This window comes from Dipodomys spectabilis, unplaced genomic scaffold (genome assembly GCF_019054845.1).
Source record: "Dipodomys spectabilis isolate Male_0828 unplaced genomic scaffold, ASM1905484v1 ptg001716l, whole genome shotgun sequence".
Classification (NCBI taxonomy): Eukaryota; Metazoa; Chordata; class Mammalia; order Rodentia; family Heteromyidae; genus Dipodomys; species Dipodomys spectabilis.
The window spans coordinates 10,131-27,840 of record NW_024872393.1 but is presented as its reverse complement, the minus strand read 5'-3'; the positions used below and the strand labels follow the sequence as shown (position 1 = coordinate 27,840).

At 35.2% G+C, this 17,710-nt stretch overlaps 1 pseudogene; it reads right to left on the bottom strand.

The window, feature by feature from the left end:
- Positions 1-13,229: 13,229 nt before the first annotated feature.
- LOC122103098 lies at positions 13,230-13,329 on the bottom strand (annotated as a pseudogene).
- Positions 13,330-17,710: the final 4,381 nt, after the last annotated feature.

The following is a 17,710-nucleotide window of genomic DNA, read 5'->3' as shown; positions in this document are numbered from 1 at the left end:
TTCCTTTCTAGTCTCTTCCATGACCCACTCGTGATTCAGCAGTGTGTTGTTCAGCCTCAATGTGTTACAGGAATTTCTTTGGTGGCTTTTGATGTTGAGTTCTAATTTTACTCCCTTGTGGTCTGAGAGAATGTAAGGTATAAATTCAATGTTTCTTAATTTGGACAAGTTTTCTTTGTGTCCTTCAATGTGGTATATTTTGGAAAATGTTCCATGTGCTACTGAGAAAAACGTGTATTCTGAAGCTGTTGGGTGAGATATTCAGTAGATGTCTGTTAAATCTAGTGGATCTATGCAGTTGTTTATATCTTCGGTTTCTCTGTTGAGATTTTGCCGAGTTGATCTATCTAGTGGGAAAGTGATGTGTTAAAGTCCCCAACAATTAATGTCTTTGGATCTATGTGGTATTTGAGGGAAAGTAATACTTCTTGGATAAATTTGGGTGCTCCGTTGTTTGGCGAATAGACGTTTAGAATTTTAATATCCTCCTGAAGGAAAGATCCATTAATTAATATGTAGAGACCTTCTTTATCTCTTCTTACTAATTTTAATATGAAATCTATTTCATCTGATATTAGGATTACAACTCCAGCTTTTTTATGGAGGCCATTTGCTTGGTACATTTTGTTCTAACCTTTCACATTGAAAATGTGTTTGTTTTTATGGGCAAGATTTCTGAAGGCAGCAGATAGAAGGATCTTTTTAATCCAGCTAGACAGTGTATGTCGCTAATTGGAGAGTTAAGTCCATTAATGTTAAGAGATAGGACAGAGTGGTACTTAGGAGTTTCTGCCATTTTATCCACTTTCTTGGGGGCTGCGGCAACTAGGTTCTTCCTATGGCTCTTGGATTCTCAGTTTGGGGGCAGTTTCTTGGCCTCTATTGTGGTCTTGTTGGTTTTCTATGTGTAGGACATCTTTAAGAATCTTTTGTAGGGCTGGTTAGGTAGAGATATATTGTTTCAATTTTTCATTGCTATGGAAGTTATTTAGTTGCCCTTCGGTTATGAAGGAGAATGCAGCTGGGTACAGTACTTTTGGTTCATTGTTGTTTGTCTTTAGGGCATGGCATACATCATTCCAGGCTTTTCTTGCTTTGATTGTCTCTGCTGAGATATCTGAGGTGATTCTAATTGGTTTCCCTTTATAGGTGATTGATCTTTTCTCCTTGACAGATTTAAGGATGTTTTCATTGGTCTGAATTGATCCTGTGCGGATTATAATGTGACAATAGGATGTCCTATTCTGGTCTGGCCTATTTGGAGTTCTAAAAGCTTGTTGTATTTGAATAGGCCTATCTTTTTTGCATGTTTGGGAAGTTCTCTGCTAGGATGCTGTGAAACAAATTTCCTAGACCATTAACTTCTGTCTCTAGGTGCTCCTCTGCACCCATTATCCTGAGATTAGGCCTTCTGATGGTGTTTTCAAAATGTTGAATAGATCTATCATATTTCTTGGATTTTTCATGGATGGTTGTATGTGCTTTCTCTATAATATCTAGGCTGTCTTCAATCCCCGAGATTCAATCTTCTGCATGGTCTAACCTACTGTCAAGACTTTCTACTTTGTTTTTTATTTCTTTTCCTTCTAATTGGTTGGCTTTGATGGCTTCAAATTCTTTGTTGGAGCTTTGTTTTAGATCTTGTATGAACTTCTTTACTTCCTTAATTTGGTGTTCAGTTTTTATTATCAAATCACCTAGTTGATTGGTTGTGGTTTCCATGGACTCCCATTCCTTCTGTTGCTTTGCATTCAGCATTCTCTTTGTGGACTCCCTGAGTTCTTTCAGCTCTCTGTTTATGGATTCCATGATTGCCTTTTTGTATTCTCATCCTGCTCTCTCAATTTCTGAATTACTCTTTGATTAGATTCCTCACGTTCATGTGATTCCTGTTGGTCTCTTTGAGTATTTTTAGCCTGCTCACGCCATTCCTGACTTTCACTTTGTCTGTCCTAGGCCAGTTCCCCCAAATCCTGTCTATCTCTTTGACTGGTCTCAGCCTGCTCATGCCATTTCTTTATTTCTCTTTGAGTGTTCTCTAGCTGCTCACGCAATTCTTGTATCAATCTTTGAGTAGCTTTCTCACGCTCATGATATTCCTGTATTGACCTTTGGTTTGTCTTCTCTCTCTCCCTATCACGTTCATACAGTGTCCTTTTTAGGTTTTCAATCTTTTCATTTACCATGTTTTCCAGTAGTGACTGTAGAGCTTTTTGGGAACTCTTCAGTGGATTATTCATTATCTGTTCTGTCCCCTGAGTATCATGAGTGGGTTTGGATACTAGAACTTGCCATTTGTCTTGTATTTTTCTGGCTTGCCCTCCACATTTGGGATGAAATTAACACCAGTTTTGTGCTAGAACACTATCTTAAGTTAAGCATCAAACAAAGTCTGTAGTTGCATCGTAAAAGTCTGAAGATACACTTTAGTTCAACAGATATATCTATTCAACATCAAACAACTATGTATTAATGGGCTACGAACCACAAAGAAGAATTTTGCAAATCAGAAATTATCAGGTTTAGGGAGAGATGTGGGTAAAAATAGGAATACAGGGATGTGGAAAGGCAGAGGATGAATAAACTTAACTAAGTCTTAATCTCAAAGCGGGAAATAGGTTGAATAGAATGATAGTAGAGAAAGAGAGAAAAAAGAAAAGAAAGAGAAAAAATGAGACAAGGAAAAAAATAGAAGAAAAAATATTAAAAATTAAAAAGTGAAACACTTAAAAATTATGCAAAATGCAGACATAATATTCAGAGAAGAAATTGTATAGGATAAGATAAGGGTAGGGATAGAAAGTAGATGTGAAAAACTTAAAATTAGAAATGCTTAAAATATTATATAGATATAAAGAAGTAGTACTGGTTTTGAATTGAGTAATAAATTTCTGGATTAAGTGGGTACACAATGGGTGATAAGGTCTAATAATAAACTATGGGTATATCTGAGGATGAGCAGAATAGCAATTAAGTCACTTAAAGAAGAACAAAAGAAAAGAAATTGTGAAAAGAATGAGAAGGAAAGAAAAAAATGATCAAAGGTTAGTAGAGCTAAACAAAAAAAATTATAGAGAAAAAAAAAACACAAGAAAAAAGCACACACACTTATACCCCGAAAATAAAAATTATAAAAGGAAGAAAAAAACGTTAATAGAAAACAAAATTTTTTAAATGTTAAAAATTAAAATTAAAAAAAAGTTTTAGGAAAAATTTTTTAATAAAAAACTAAAAAAAAAGTTCTTTGATTTTTTTTGGGGGGATGGGAAGATCCTGTATCTCCCTTGTGTCATTAACCAGTCTCTAGTTGGAGTCTTTGGTCTGTTTGTGGTGGTTGATTTTCCTGTGGCTTGGTTGGTTTCTTAAGTTGGTTAGTTTGAGCAGGTAGAAAAATGCTCTGCTTTACCCAGGATTTTGTGATCCTCATCCCAGGCTTATTCAATGGGAGGGAGATCTGCTGTGAGTATCAAAAAAGTGGGAGATGGCTGTTTCCTCTAGTTTGGAGATACTGTGATGAGGCTAGGTTCTGGATAGAGTTGAGGCCTTTCAGCAAACCGTAGCTTTTCCCTGAGGGGCTAGCTTGTGAGACACTCACAGAGCCCAGCCTGGAGCCTTTCTCAGGGTTTAAGTTTACTGAATTTCAATTGATTGTCAAGTCTGCTGTAGGGAGGGGCAGCCTCTGGCTCTGTTTATCCAGTGAAGACATCTACTCCTGGGGCTGTCAGAACTTGCTCTCCCCAGGCTGGGTGACTTTTCCCTGGGTGGGGCTGAGCCTAGCAGGACAGGTTAGGTTCCTGTGACTTGCTACATGTCTCTTGTTTTCTTCCAAGGCCTGAGTTGGAGCTAGCTGCTCAGCCAGGCCTTTGTCAGTATCAAAGGTCTCTGGTAGTGAGGGGGGAAGGGTGGCCTTCCCTCCTCTGTTCCCTGAGAAGGAATGAGGATGTCAGGCTTCTACTCACACCAAGTCTTGGTTCCTGGGTTGTCCCTTGTCTGTGAACTGCAGGATGAAGATATCTGCTTCTAGTCAGCTTTTGCTGGGGTTGAGTAGAATCCGCTCACCTGTTGCGTCTGGAGCCTTTGTCCTGGACTCTCTGTGTTGCAGGTACGGCGTCTAAGGCTGGCCACAGCAACCACCGCCGCTGTCAAGCGCTCAGATCTGTCTCCTTGCCTGGATTTTCCCTCTCTGGACTAACTGTCTTCCTGTGATGGCACACTTGGTGTGACTCTCTGGCTTAGGACTGTTCACTGGAACAATAAAACTGCTTTCTATGCAAGAGCTTGTTTAGCCTCCAGCTTCTCCTCTGCCATCTTCACAGAACTTTTTCTAGAAGAATTTTTAGTGATACTCAAATATGTAAGAAATGAGGTAATTTGCCATTCTTTTGCACTTCATAAATGAGAAAGAATTTTCTAGGTGTTTTTAAATATATCATAATATAATGTAGAACTATTCTGTCACATCGTATGATAATCTGATAAAGATATTAGAATAAAAGACACATTGTACTAAGTTTTGGGATGTTAATGTATATAATTATTTTGATTGTGGAAAATTGTGGGGATTTCAACTTTGGGTATTTTTCTTGTTAGGCTGGCATAATATCAGTGGTTAATTTTAGGATAGTGATTACCTTTCTACAAGAACATGCACCTTATCTGTCCTTTTAAACTTCCAATCATCAATGGCATCAGAGTTGTACACCAACTTGTCTAGCTTCCGACCTTAGATGGTCTGGATCCTGCAGTCCTTCCAATCTTAGTTCTTAGATAGTGCAGGATGGTGGAAATGATCCAATGCACCCAGCTATAGATTGAGAAGAAAGTCCACTAAAATTTGGCCTGGGATCTGTTCTCAAGACTCCTAAATAGTTAAGAGTAGAGATGGGAGGCCCTGGTGCCAAGCAGTAACATTATTTTTAAAGCAATTAGACATATATGAGTTACGCTTCTGATTACCGCAGGAAAAGAATAAAAGACCAGTGAAGCATACAGGACAGTCAGAATTTTAACTAGAAACTCAGAGGCTGAATCAGCTTAGCTAGCTTCTCAGGAGGCTGAGATCTGAAGACCACTGTTCAAAGCCAGTCCAATCATGAAAATATATGTGATTATCTCTAAAAAATCAGAATGGAATAGTGTTAGACAACTATCCTTGGGCACAGAATCTTAGGGATAGTGCCCAGGCAGTATCACACTTCAGGAATGATGAATACAGGCATGAGCATCTGCATATGTGCATGTGCGTACCCACGTGTGCGAGAACCCACAAACACACCAATGAGTATTTCAATATGACCTTCTTTATTTTTTTTACCTTCTTGTACTCTGTTTCCCTGAATTAGTTCACAAATTAACAAAATCAGCTAAGCAGCTATTTACATCAACTCATCATGTTTCTCTAAAGTCTATTCTCTTTTTGCAAGCCTCCTTTTATTTGACCCAAAAGTAAATTATTCAGGAGGGCAATTCATCTCCCTCAACTCTGTAGTACTAGATTATTGTTTAGGTTCATATCCTAAAGAGACACATTATAAAAATTACAGTAAAAAATTTAGAATTCATCAAATGATAAAATAACAGGTAGAAAGGATCAAATGCTGATCGTTTTTCCAAGTATGATATCTATGGTACCTAATTTAATCTCACAATAATCCCATAAAGTAGAACTACTTCCATTTCTAATTCTCAGATGATGATATTGAAGTCTTCAGAGTTGGAATTACTAGTACAACATTGAACAAATGGTAAATCTTAGCCTGCGCCCCATTCCCACCGTATCAAATAACTTCATTCTAAATTATGACTAAAATACCAGCACGTAGTCTACTAATTCTAGGAAAATTTCACAGAATTATTGTCCACATTCTAATAATATTTCACTTTATCTTTGTTAGAAAATAGGAAAATAAGCCTGATGCCGGTGGGTCTACCTGTAACCCTAGCTACTCAGGAGGGTGAGATCTGAGGAACGCGGTTCAAAGACAGCCCAGGCAGGAAAGTCCGAGAGATTCTTACCTATAATAAACCACTATTAAACCAGAAGTTTCACTGTAGCTCAAGCTGTACAGTGATCACCTTGAGAGGAAGAGCACAGGGACAGTACCCAAGCCTAGAGTTCAAGCCCCACGACTAACCAAAACAAAAAACAAAAAGAAAGGAAATAGGTAACTGTAATATGAAAATTCCAAGTTCATAATCAATTTATACCTCCCTGGTGAAAGGAACTGCTAAACTATAACATTCCTGATTTCTAGCTCAAAATTGTAGAAATCATATTCTATCCCATGACAACACTGCACTACCTTGGGACCCAATCTCTCTTTAACACAGTCATACTGAAGGAATGACCTCCCCAATTCCTGATGGAAACAGACTGCAGGTCTTATGGACCAATCATTTCCACATTGTAGCTCACCTAAGATGTTTACTATTAGAGGTATTTTGATTGCTTTTCATACCCAACATTTTGAGAGAAATGTACTACTTTAAAATGCTATTAACAAGCAAGACTGATATAAAAATCACCTTTGACCTCAGATAAATATTTTTCCAAAATGCAGTCTCACCTATCATTAATGGTAGGAACGAGAGGTTAAAAATAATAGACACCAAGACCTATGCATGAATTAAAGATTCTCCAAGTTGTGAATACAATTGGTTTAAAAAGACATCAATACTACTGCATATTTTTCAAAATTTATTGTGATACTGAAGATTCAGTCATAAAATATTAACACTTGAAAATAACTCATTTTCTTGGGAGTAGGACACAAAACACAAGATTATTCCTAATCATTTTCAAATACATTTATTTTTTCCACAAATTCATTCTTATAAAGATTCTAAAACTAACTGAAGTACAGATATACAAAGAAAATAATTTAACAGCATCATCTACATTAAAAAAACTTGCTAGAAAACAAAGTTATACTAATAATTAGCTTACCAAATTTACTTATACTCTTTTATTCTATTTCATTTACTTTCATAAAAACTGGGTTTTAATAAAATGATGCATAAAAAACCCTATATACCCACTTACATCTTCAGATGTTAATAATATTTATTTCAGAAATGTATTTAGCACTATAGTCAAAGAAGTGAAATAATACTAAAATATTCAAAGGCTTTTCAGAAATTGCAAGACTCGCTCTGGGTTGATATTTATATTGGAAAAAATATTCAAAAATCCTTATTTGTTAAAGTTATGAGAGTTACTCACAAAAAAGAGCCATTAGTGAAGATCCCACTGCATGTACAAAACAACTTCAAATGCATCCACAATCTGGAGGTGACACAGGCTTTTTGTTTGTTTTTGAAAGGTATATCTAACAAGCATATCCACAATACTGATTTTCATTCAATATGATGGGATATTCAAACTTAATAAATACAGGGTAGATTATCTTAGTGAGATTAGATATGATGTTACAAAGAAAGTTATTTTCAACAGAAATCCGGATAGAATTTATCCACCTTGTGTTTCACAGGAATAACCAGAGAGTAATACCTGTTTGGTCAACTAGGTCAAACTCACTCCATGATTATATCTTAAAAGTATAACCAATTTAAGAGGTCAAATACATATTTTGTACTGACAGTCATCTTACAGCAATAACTTACTACCTAATTATATCTGCATCTTCTTACCTAACATATAATCAGAGCTGAAATTGGTCTCTTTAATCTAACTTAATGTTGTATATGCTTTGATTATAATGATGTTATTATTTGACAAATAAAATGTACAGAAGAGTGGCTCCATAGAAATGACATGACAGCATCTGTTGTTGTTAGAGTTCTTGATTTTTGCTGTTCTAACTGGAGTGAGGTGATATCTCAATGTTGTTTTGATTTGCATTTCTTTTATGGCTAGGGATGTTGAACATTTCTTCATGTGTCTATTGGCCATCCTTCTTTCTTCTTCAGAGAAGCTTGTCTTTAAGTCTTTCGCCCACTTACTTATTGGGCAGTTGTTTCTTTGAGGATTTGTTGTTGGGTGGTTTAATTTTTTGAGTTCCAAGTATATTTTAGATAGGAGACCCTTGTCTGTTGTATGGCTAGTAAAGATCTTCTCCCAGTCCGTGGGCTTTCTATTGATCTTGCTAGCTATGTCATTTGCCCTGCAGAAGCTCTGCAACCTTATACAATCCCATTTGTCCAGCCTTTCTTTGATTTGTTGTGTTTCCGGTTCTCTATTCAGAAAATTTCGGCCTGAGCCAAGGAGACCCAGGGTTTCTCCTATTCCATCCTGTAATGTTTTCAGAGTGTCTGCTTTGAGTTCAAGGTCTTTGATCCATTTGGAGTTGATTCTGGTGCAGGGTGATATATAAGGATCTAGCTTTAGTTTTCTACATGTAGTTAACCAGTTTTGCCAGCACCATTTACTGAAGAGGCTGTCTGTCTTCCATTCTATTGTTTTAGCTCCCTTATCGAAGATTAGATGGCTATAGGTCTGTAGGTTCATTTCTGGGTTTTCAATTCTATTCCATTGGTCCTGAGGTCTGTTCTTATGCCAATACCAAGCTGTTTTGATTACTATGGCTTTATAGTAGAGTTTGAAATTTGGTATTGATATTCCTCCAGCCGTGTTCTTTCCGTTGAGGAGCGTTTTTGCTATTCGGGGTCTTTTATTGTTCCATATGAATTTTTGGATTGCCTCTTCTATTTCCTTGAAGAATGAGGGTGGAATTTTGATAGGTATTGCGTTGAATTTGTAGATAGCCTTGGGAAGTATTGCCATTTTCACGATGTTAATCTTTCCAATCCAGGAGCATGGGAGGTTTTGCCATTTTTTAAGTTCTGTGTTGATTTCCTTTTTCAAGATTTTAAAGTTTTCATCATAGAGGTCCTTCACTTCTTTAGTTAAGTTAATTCCTAGGTATTTTATTTTTTGTGGGGCTATTACAAATGGAGTTGCTTTCCTAACTTCGGCCACACTTTTCTCATTGTTGGCATACAGAAAAGCCATTGATTTTTGGGGGTTAATTTTATAACCTGCTACTTTGCCAAAGTTTTGAATCAGCTTGAGTAATTTGGGAGTGGAGTCTATGGGATTCTTTAAATACAAGATCATGTCATCTGCAAAGAGGGAGAGTTTTATTTCTTCTTTCCCTATTTGGATCCCCTTTATGTCTGCATCTTGTCTTATTGCTGTAGCTAGGCATGATGTGGACAGAAAGGAACCTTACTTCATTGTTGGTGGGAATGTAAACTTGTTCAACCACTTTGGAAAGCAGTATGGCGGTTCCTCAAAAGACTCCACATAGAGCTCCCCAATGACCCAGCAATCCCACTTTTGGGCATTTACCCAAATGATCACAAACAAGGCCACACTAAAGCTACCAGCACAACTATGTTTATTGCAGCATTATTTACCATAGCTAAGACATGGAACCAACCCAGATGCCCCTCAGTAGATGAATGGATCAAGAAGATGTGGCATATATACACAATGGAATTCTATGCCTCCATCAGAAAGAATGACATTTCCCCATTTGTTAGGAAATGGAAAGGCTTGGAAAAAATTATATTAAGTGAAGTAAGCCAGGCCCAAAGAAACATAGGTCCCATGGTTTCCCTTATTTGCAATATCTAGTATAGGTATGAGTCAAGCGGAAAAAGTCAGATAATGTGATGTTAGGAAAACGAAACCTCAAATATGTATTTTAATGTTTTTGTTTCTTTCATGCATGTATTTCTAACGCATTTATAAGATTATTTCTTTGTTGCTTTGTATGTCCCTCCCCCACAGTGTAACCCCCGCTTTCACTATATTTGATGTCAGTATAACATGTGGAGGAGATGGGGACAAACAAGTCGTTTAAGGATTCAGGTGGACCTGTTGCAACAATGAGAAGTACAAAATGTCATGTCAAAACCAGCTTTACAATGTCGGTGGGGGGGGATGGTGGGGGGGTATGATTGGGTGGGAGGGAGGGTGGAGGCTGGGAAGGGAGGTGAAGGGTAAACAAAGGAGGAGGCTGCAATGCTTGGTAAGAAATGTATGCATTATCCTGCCCATGTAATTGTAACCCCTCTGTACAGTGTGTTCTCAAATAAAATAAAATAAAATTTAAAAAAAAAAAAAAAAAAGAAATGACATGACAGAACACTGATAAATAAAAACATTGCAACACAGTTAGCTCTTTTCAGCCTCACCATGTCCACATTGGCAAGCAACATTGCAACAGCACACTCACACATATACACATACACACAAGTGTGCACATGTACACACATATATATGCATGCTAAATTCAGGGTTTAGTACAAAAAGTACAAATAAAATATTAGTGATTTGGACAAACGTTAATTTGCCTTATTACAAAAGAATACACAATCCAGTCATCATGGGTGTTACATTTTACTTGCCTCGCCACGTGTGACCACTTAATTTATTTTAATTAATTAATTAATTCATTTGTTTTGTGCTAATACTAGCCTTGAATTCAGGGCCTGTTTCTGTCCCAGAATTTGTTGTTTTTTTGTTTTAGTTTTCTCAAGCCTAGAATTTTACTGCTTGTCGCACAGCTCCATTTCTAGCTTTTGCTGGTTACTTTCAAATCAGAATCTATTGGAATTTTTTTTGCTTGGTCTGGTTTCAAACCACAATCCTCAGATTTCATCTTTCTGATTAGCTAGGATAAACACATGAGCCACCAGTGTGGCTTCTAGATTTTCCTCTATAGCTATCTAATGCACATACTTAGATAGTAATTTAAAACTTAGAGTATAGAAGCAAGTTGTACAGTGATGATATTGTCCTGTCAGAAATTTAAGCTAGTAAATTTCTTCTTAAAACCATGAACAAAAATACCATGATATAATATAAGAAAACTCACTATTGAACATATGAGCTTTAAGAGTTTTCTAATAGATCCATTATTTGTTACCCAACATTAGAAAAAAACTGTATAATACAGTAGTAAAAAAAAGTCTTTTGTAGGAATACTTAATTACCTTATTTTTAAAGACACCTGTTTTCATCTAAAAAAGTAGGCCTGTCTATTGTCTTCATGTGATTTTGATGGTTGAAGGTGCTTAATGAGAAGTCAAAGTGTATTACTAATCCTTTGCTATCAATTAAATCACCTTTTCTTCTTGGAACATACAATGATTAAAGCAATAGTTCATAATCAGCAAGCAATATTTCAGATTCACACTACCAGTGCAAGTGGATCACCAGTAATTAATCCTTGATACCATTTTCCACAAAGTTTTGTTCCAGATACAATCAATCTGCCTTCTCTAGCTGCTTTCCTAGACTGGACCTATTCCTTCACTATACAAGAAAAGTGATATTCAACTGATTTCAGTCAGTTCTGTTACTAGAATTATCAGGGATTTAGATTCTTGTCTGTAATTTGGTCAAAGCTATGTCTCTTTATGTAGGCTATTAAAAATGTATTTACTAATTTCAAATAAATACATAAATTCTATTTCCATCTCTTTTAAAAAATAAAATTGTTTGATCTATAAATTGATCCGAGGCATGGATTTTGTGGCTAGCTAGGTCATTGCACATCTGTCTCTTTCTTCCTCTCTCCCTTTCATGGTTCTCATAGATAATATGACTGCTCCATAATTATCCTAATTTATTTTGCTTTTATATTTTTGGTTGCATCATTTCACTTTTTGCGCTGCCATTTCCCAAATCATTTACATAGAAGGCGTTATTTCATATTTTCTCGTTCCTAGAATAAGCTGCACATGAAGACACCACTGGTCCTCATTTTCAGTCTGTACCTTTCTATATGGAGGAAAACCTTTCCTCTGCTCTCTATCAATTCTCTACTCTAGAGTTAGAATAATTTCGAATAGTAAAAATGGAAAAAGAGAAAAAAAATCATGGTGAAATAACAGATGTAGAATATTCACTGGATTTTTCTGAGCAGTTCAACCAACGTGAACTATTGGGGAATATATGTGCACCTGATTCCCACTGGTACTCAATGTCTCTGCTTAGGCAATTCTGATGAAGACAAGGCACAAGATGAAAAAGTGAGGAATGATATCATTCGCAGAAAAAATGGAGAAGTATTCAAGCAAATTATTCTATGGGCTGCTGAAAATAATCAGCTTACTACAGTACAGAGACTACTTTCCAAAAAGGCCACTCATGTGAATACTAGGAATGATGATGAATATACCTCTCTTCATCGGGAATCCTACAGTGGACACTTAGATATTATCCATGAGTTGGTGGCTCAAGGCAGATATTCATGCAATAACTGTGAATTGCTGGACATCCCTACACAGTGCTTATATGTGGAATAATACCAGACTGGATTCTTTCTTAGTTCATCATGATGCATATCGCAATACCCAAACTAAAGTCCTCTTGACCCCCTTGCATCTTGCTGTTTGGAATAGAAATAGCAAAAATATGCTGGATCTCCTACTATTTAATATTATCAAATTATCAAACCAGGTCTGAAGAACTTTGAAGAAACTGCATTTGATATTGCCAAAAGGATAAATATGTATCACTACGTTTTTGGAGTTGTGGAAAGCTGTAAAAATTGTTCTCCTAAGTCATAATGGTTTGGTTACGTTTCTTAAATTTCAAAAATGCCAATCCATCCTTGTGTCCGTACAAAATATTTTCACCATACAAACAGCAGCAATATCTTACTTTAAAAATTCATGGACTCCATGGTATTCTTCAAGTGAATTGCCTGACTTTGATGTCAAAATGTATTCAAGATTTGTTTGTATACATCTATAATGATTTCTGCAGAGTTTGTGGTTTTTAAATCAGAAATCATTTTAACTTATCTGTTGAAATGAGTAATACAGAAACTGAAGATATTTCTGGTTTTTGTCTGAAAAAAGTATATTTTAATCTAATCTGTTTTTTGTTTGTATAATATACATAATCTATTTCATTCTCTCCTAGATATAATAGTTTGAATTCTACATTGTTTTATAATATATAGGTTCATTTTTAAATGTGTTATTTCAGATAGCATTCCATATAGAAACAGTTTAACATTCCTTTTTTTCCTAGGTCCTTATAGTATGTTATTTCTTTGGAATAAAATGACGATGTTATCTAATTTCAAACGTTTTGTAAAGATTATGCTATGTAAAGGCCTTTCTAAGGTGAGGATTTAATACACTGATGTCAAACTAACTTTTAGTTCAATTAATTACATGTATTGTTACATTTTTATTTTTGTAATCATTTTTAATAACTGTTTTTCATTTCTTGCATCTGAAGAATGAAAAATATGGCATACTTCACAAATTTTCATATCATCCTTGTACAAGTGCCATGTTAATTTCTATATTGTTGTAATTTGGGTAAACGTGCTGCTGAAGCATGTCATATCCTGTAAATTTACATAGTTAATGATGCAGTCTTTATAAAGGCATATATCCTTGGTTGACTGTTTGTAACCAGGAAAACTTATTGTTCCCAAAATGCTATTGATCTTAATTCTCTAAAATTCTGTGTATATTGGAAAACTTACATTGTTTGGTCAATTGCTCACATTTGCAATTTTTTTTTGTCAATGACTATTTTAAGTCTTTTTCAATTAAATTTGATCATAGTTTGAATCCTTTATAGCTAGATCCAAAGGTGATGGCTTTTCAAGTACTTATTTATCAACTGAGTTAGCTTTGTGGAGCTAATGGATTCAAAATAAGCCTTGCTTAAGAGCTACTTCTAAACTTCTGCAGCTTAAAATTTCATAAATGAGGTCTTACTGGCACAAATGTCTACCTGACCCTTCACTCTTCTTCCATGTAGCAACAGACCAACCAGAATATCTTACCCTGACAGCATAGATTTCCTTTTTGGAACAAAACTAATCTTAGTTAAGAGGGATTATAGAGAAATGAACAGTTAAGACAGAATCGTTTAGACTAGAAGGTATTTTATCAAAATATAATTGTTTGTTATACCTAACATTTTAAAAGTAGCTAAAGACAAGAAAGTGAAAATAAATTCATATGCATGATTACCTAATGTCCTGGCCAGGATACCATCCAACAAGGCAGGAATTTACACTACTGCCTTTCTTTCACCAAATATTTTCATAGGTACAAGAGAAGTCTATATGTTTCTCCTTGATATTAGGCCTTAAATTGGTAATGGTTTAATCACAGTGTTTCCTCTTGCCTCTAGGCTGTAAATCTACAAATGGTAAAGCTTTAGGTCCAACTCTACCAAACACTGAGGTAGAAATAATGGAATAATACTTTAAAACACAGTTGCCTTTGATACCCTAACCACAACAGAACATTGCAAAACATGTGCCTTTTTCTTATATTATATATAGTTATATATTTTATATTTATACGTGCTGATATTTTATTTCACACAGTGAAGCTTACTAGAATTAATTGATAATTTGACAAATAAATAGATATATATTACAATAAATAGATTGGAATATAAATAATTGTGTTTAGAATATATATTAATATATGACCGGGCGCTGGTGGCTCACGCCTATAATCCTAGCTACTCAGGAGGCTGAGATCTGAGGATCACGGTTCAAAGCCAGCCTGGGCAGGAGAGACCGTGAGACTCCTATGTCCAATAAACCACTAGAAAACCAGAAGTAGCGCTGTAGCTCAAGTGGTAGAGCGCTAGCCTTGAGCTGAATAGCTGAGGGACAGCGCCCAGGCCCAGAGTTCAAGCCCCACGGCCGACCAAAAAAAAAAAAAGAATATATATTAGTATATGAAAAGTATCAATGCAATGTCTTCGGTATAAACATTGTAAGTGTTCTTGGTCTTCAGAATTCACATAGTTAAAAAAAATTGTTTTCCTCTAATCTATAACAGAATTTACACTCCTGCTCTGTTTATTATTTTAACTCACAGGTTCCAAAATATTTTTCTACACATTTCTGAAGCATTCCTACTGATTATACCCAAATTTTGCTGATATGATGTCTAAAACTTATTATTCTTCTGCAGGACACATGGGTCCTAGGATCCCAGGTTTCAGTTATCCCCATCATCAAGTAACAAGGGCAAGACTTCTCAAGTAGGCCCATGCAACATGCCAACAGAAAGTAATTGAAAATCCATCTCAATCCTTAGCAGTAAGCAAATGTGAAATGCAAGGCAACTTAAAATGAAAGATGAGATCACAAAATTTGAAAAAAAGTACAGTAATACAAATTTTCAATTTACAAATGACCAGCACATATGAGTGAACAAGATCACAAATGTCACACATTATTTTTAATACCCCTCTCCTAATAATTACTGAAAGATTTCAGTCCAGCATAAGTAGGCCAAAAAAATAGTTCCTAGAACGATAGATCCATAATTGGTCTACCAAGGCTAGGAAAACTTGACTTACAGGTCAAATATAATTCACAAAAACATTAATTGAGAAAATCGTTAATGCTTCAAAATACTGGTAATTCAGTAAAACTTGGTTCTGTAGTATAAAAATGTTATCATTCACTAACAAATGATAACCTATATTTAATCTCCTGAAAACAGATTCCTTTTCAAATAATCTTTTAAAATCACATTCACCAAAATAACAGTTGACAAGTCAATGATAATTAGTGACATTACAAACTTTTCAAGATTAGGGTGCAAGTTACAAAAGAGTTGATATATTTACCCATCACTAATGCGAAACAGGTTCAACCATTCATAAAATTGTAGAAATAGTACCACCCACCATTTGTGTTGTTCAGTAGGTGCCTTCCAGGAATGTGTTAAATAGATCAACCTCCCATAATTCAAACCCAAACACTAGCTAATAAAGTAAATTTCATCACTTAATAAGGTACATTTTAAAAAGTCACAAATAGTTGCCTTATCATATGTTGTTTTATGTTTTCCCTAGCTGTTTAACATACTAAGAAATATGACTTAAAGTCATGAATAAGGGTACTCATCAGAGATGTGACAAACATAAAATCTGTCTTGTTTCTATCATATTCCTCTATAGTAGTAAATCGTAGTTTTCTTCTTTTCCCAAAACTTATAGGTAGTAAAAAATATTATCCCATGTAAAATAAAATAATCACAAGCCCTATTACAACGCCATTTATAAAATTTGTTAGTTAGGAATATATTCTAAGCCATTTTTAATCTTTCTTGTTGACTAAAGATTAATCTTCCAAATGGATGAGAATAAAATAATGTCTAGGGGCTTCACGTCTCCAGTCTTGCAAATTGTTATTTCAGATGAATGAATTATCGAAATATAAACTGACATCAGTTCAAGTATAAGCAGGATTGAAACTCCATGGAATGTATATAAACCTTTCAAAGTATTAACAGAGAGTTTAACAGAATGACTATCAGGAAGTTGAAACCAGAGAGGAAATCCATAGAATGAATGAAAAATGGAACAACGGACAAGTACAGTTAGAATACTCAATGTACATATGTGATAAAGGAAGTGGTAAATCTGAAATAAATCTTGGAGAAGATTTTAATTAGTTAATGAAGGGTAGTCTTGGGAAAAGCAAACAAAGTTGTTCAAAGTGGGCAGTTTGGGGTAGCAGAGAATTTTGAACAGATTTAAATAGATTGTCTAAGGTTAAGAAACACCAACATCTGCTGCAGATATTTTCTTCTGTGAGTTCTGTTTGTCTGCAATGGATACTCCAGTCCTCAGCCACACTTGATAGCTTGTGAAGATAGAATAGAAGAAACAAGATCAAGAACCCATTACTCCACTTGAGATAGAAGAGTCCTCTATGTTTTCTCTCATCTCTCTTCAGTACTCTTTCTTCATACTTTTAAGTCAAGTGTTTTTGAATTATGTCTTTCATTCTTTGTTCTGGCAAAGTAATTAGCCAAACTAATTTACTAAATATTATTTGCCATTTTTTTCTACCATGCTGTTTAGTTATCTAAGAGAGTCCATTAAACTTCACCCTTGCATTTGGTTGCTAAGAAAACCCAACATCTATTTTAATGAGGACAAACTCTAATGTAAACTTTGTCTCCATAAAATCAGTCCAAGAAGCTGTGATCACAAATATTTAGCTATACTTTTTTTCTTTTACCTTGAAAGTCTTCTTGTGTCTAAAGGGCCACAAGATAATTACTCCTCCACTTTTTGGTTCAATCACTTCTAACCTCAAAGATATATTTTGCTAACAAGATGCTTAGAGGAAGTATAATCCACTTTAATCTTCTCTCGTAAGTCTCTCCTTAGATAACATATCAGGAACAAAGTTATTCTATCCTAAATTATTTCAATAGATTATTTTCTCTTGGTCTTGCATTTGCTCAACAAGATATATTGAGAAAAATAGAGTTAAATCACCCATACCTTGTATGACAGTGTCTGTTACAACAGACAATACTTCTTTGTTCTACTTCTACGTCCTCCTCATAGTTCTTGCTTGATTTCCAATTAATCACACCTCCTTGGCTTCAAGTCTAGTGAAGCTGAAGAAGTATATGGCTTCTCTTTTTAAACTCTTTTATTTGGATGTGGAATTTATGTTCATGTCTTCATTCAATTTGTTCTGCAGTGTAGTGAGCCAAATAGACTCTGTAAAATCACTTTAGGTAGCAAAAATATTAACAAAATCTATATCAAAATGTTTTGGAATCCTTCTACAGCTGAAGCCAATACGCTTTAGCTAGGGCTTCTAAGAACACCTTATCTTACCTTTTCAATTTGCTCAATTCTTTTCTGATTCCAAAACTTTTTGGCTAATGTAATAAGAGAAGTCTTTACTATCTCATGTTAATAAGGATATTA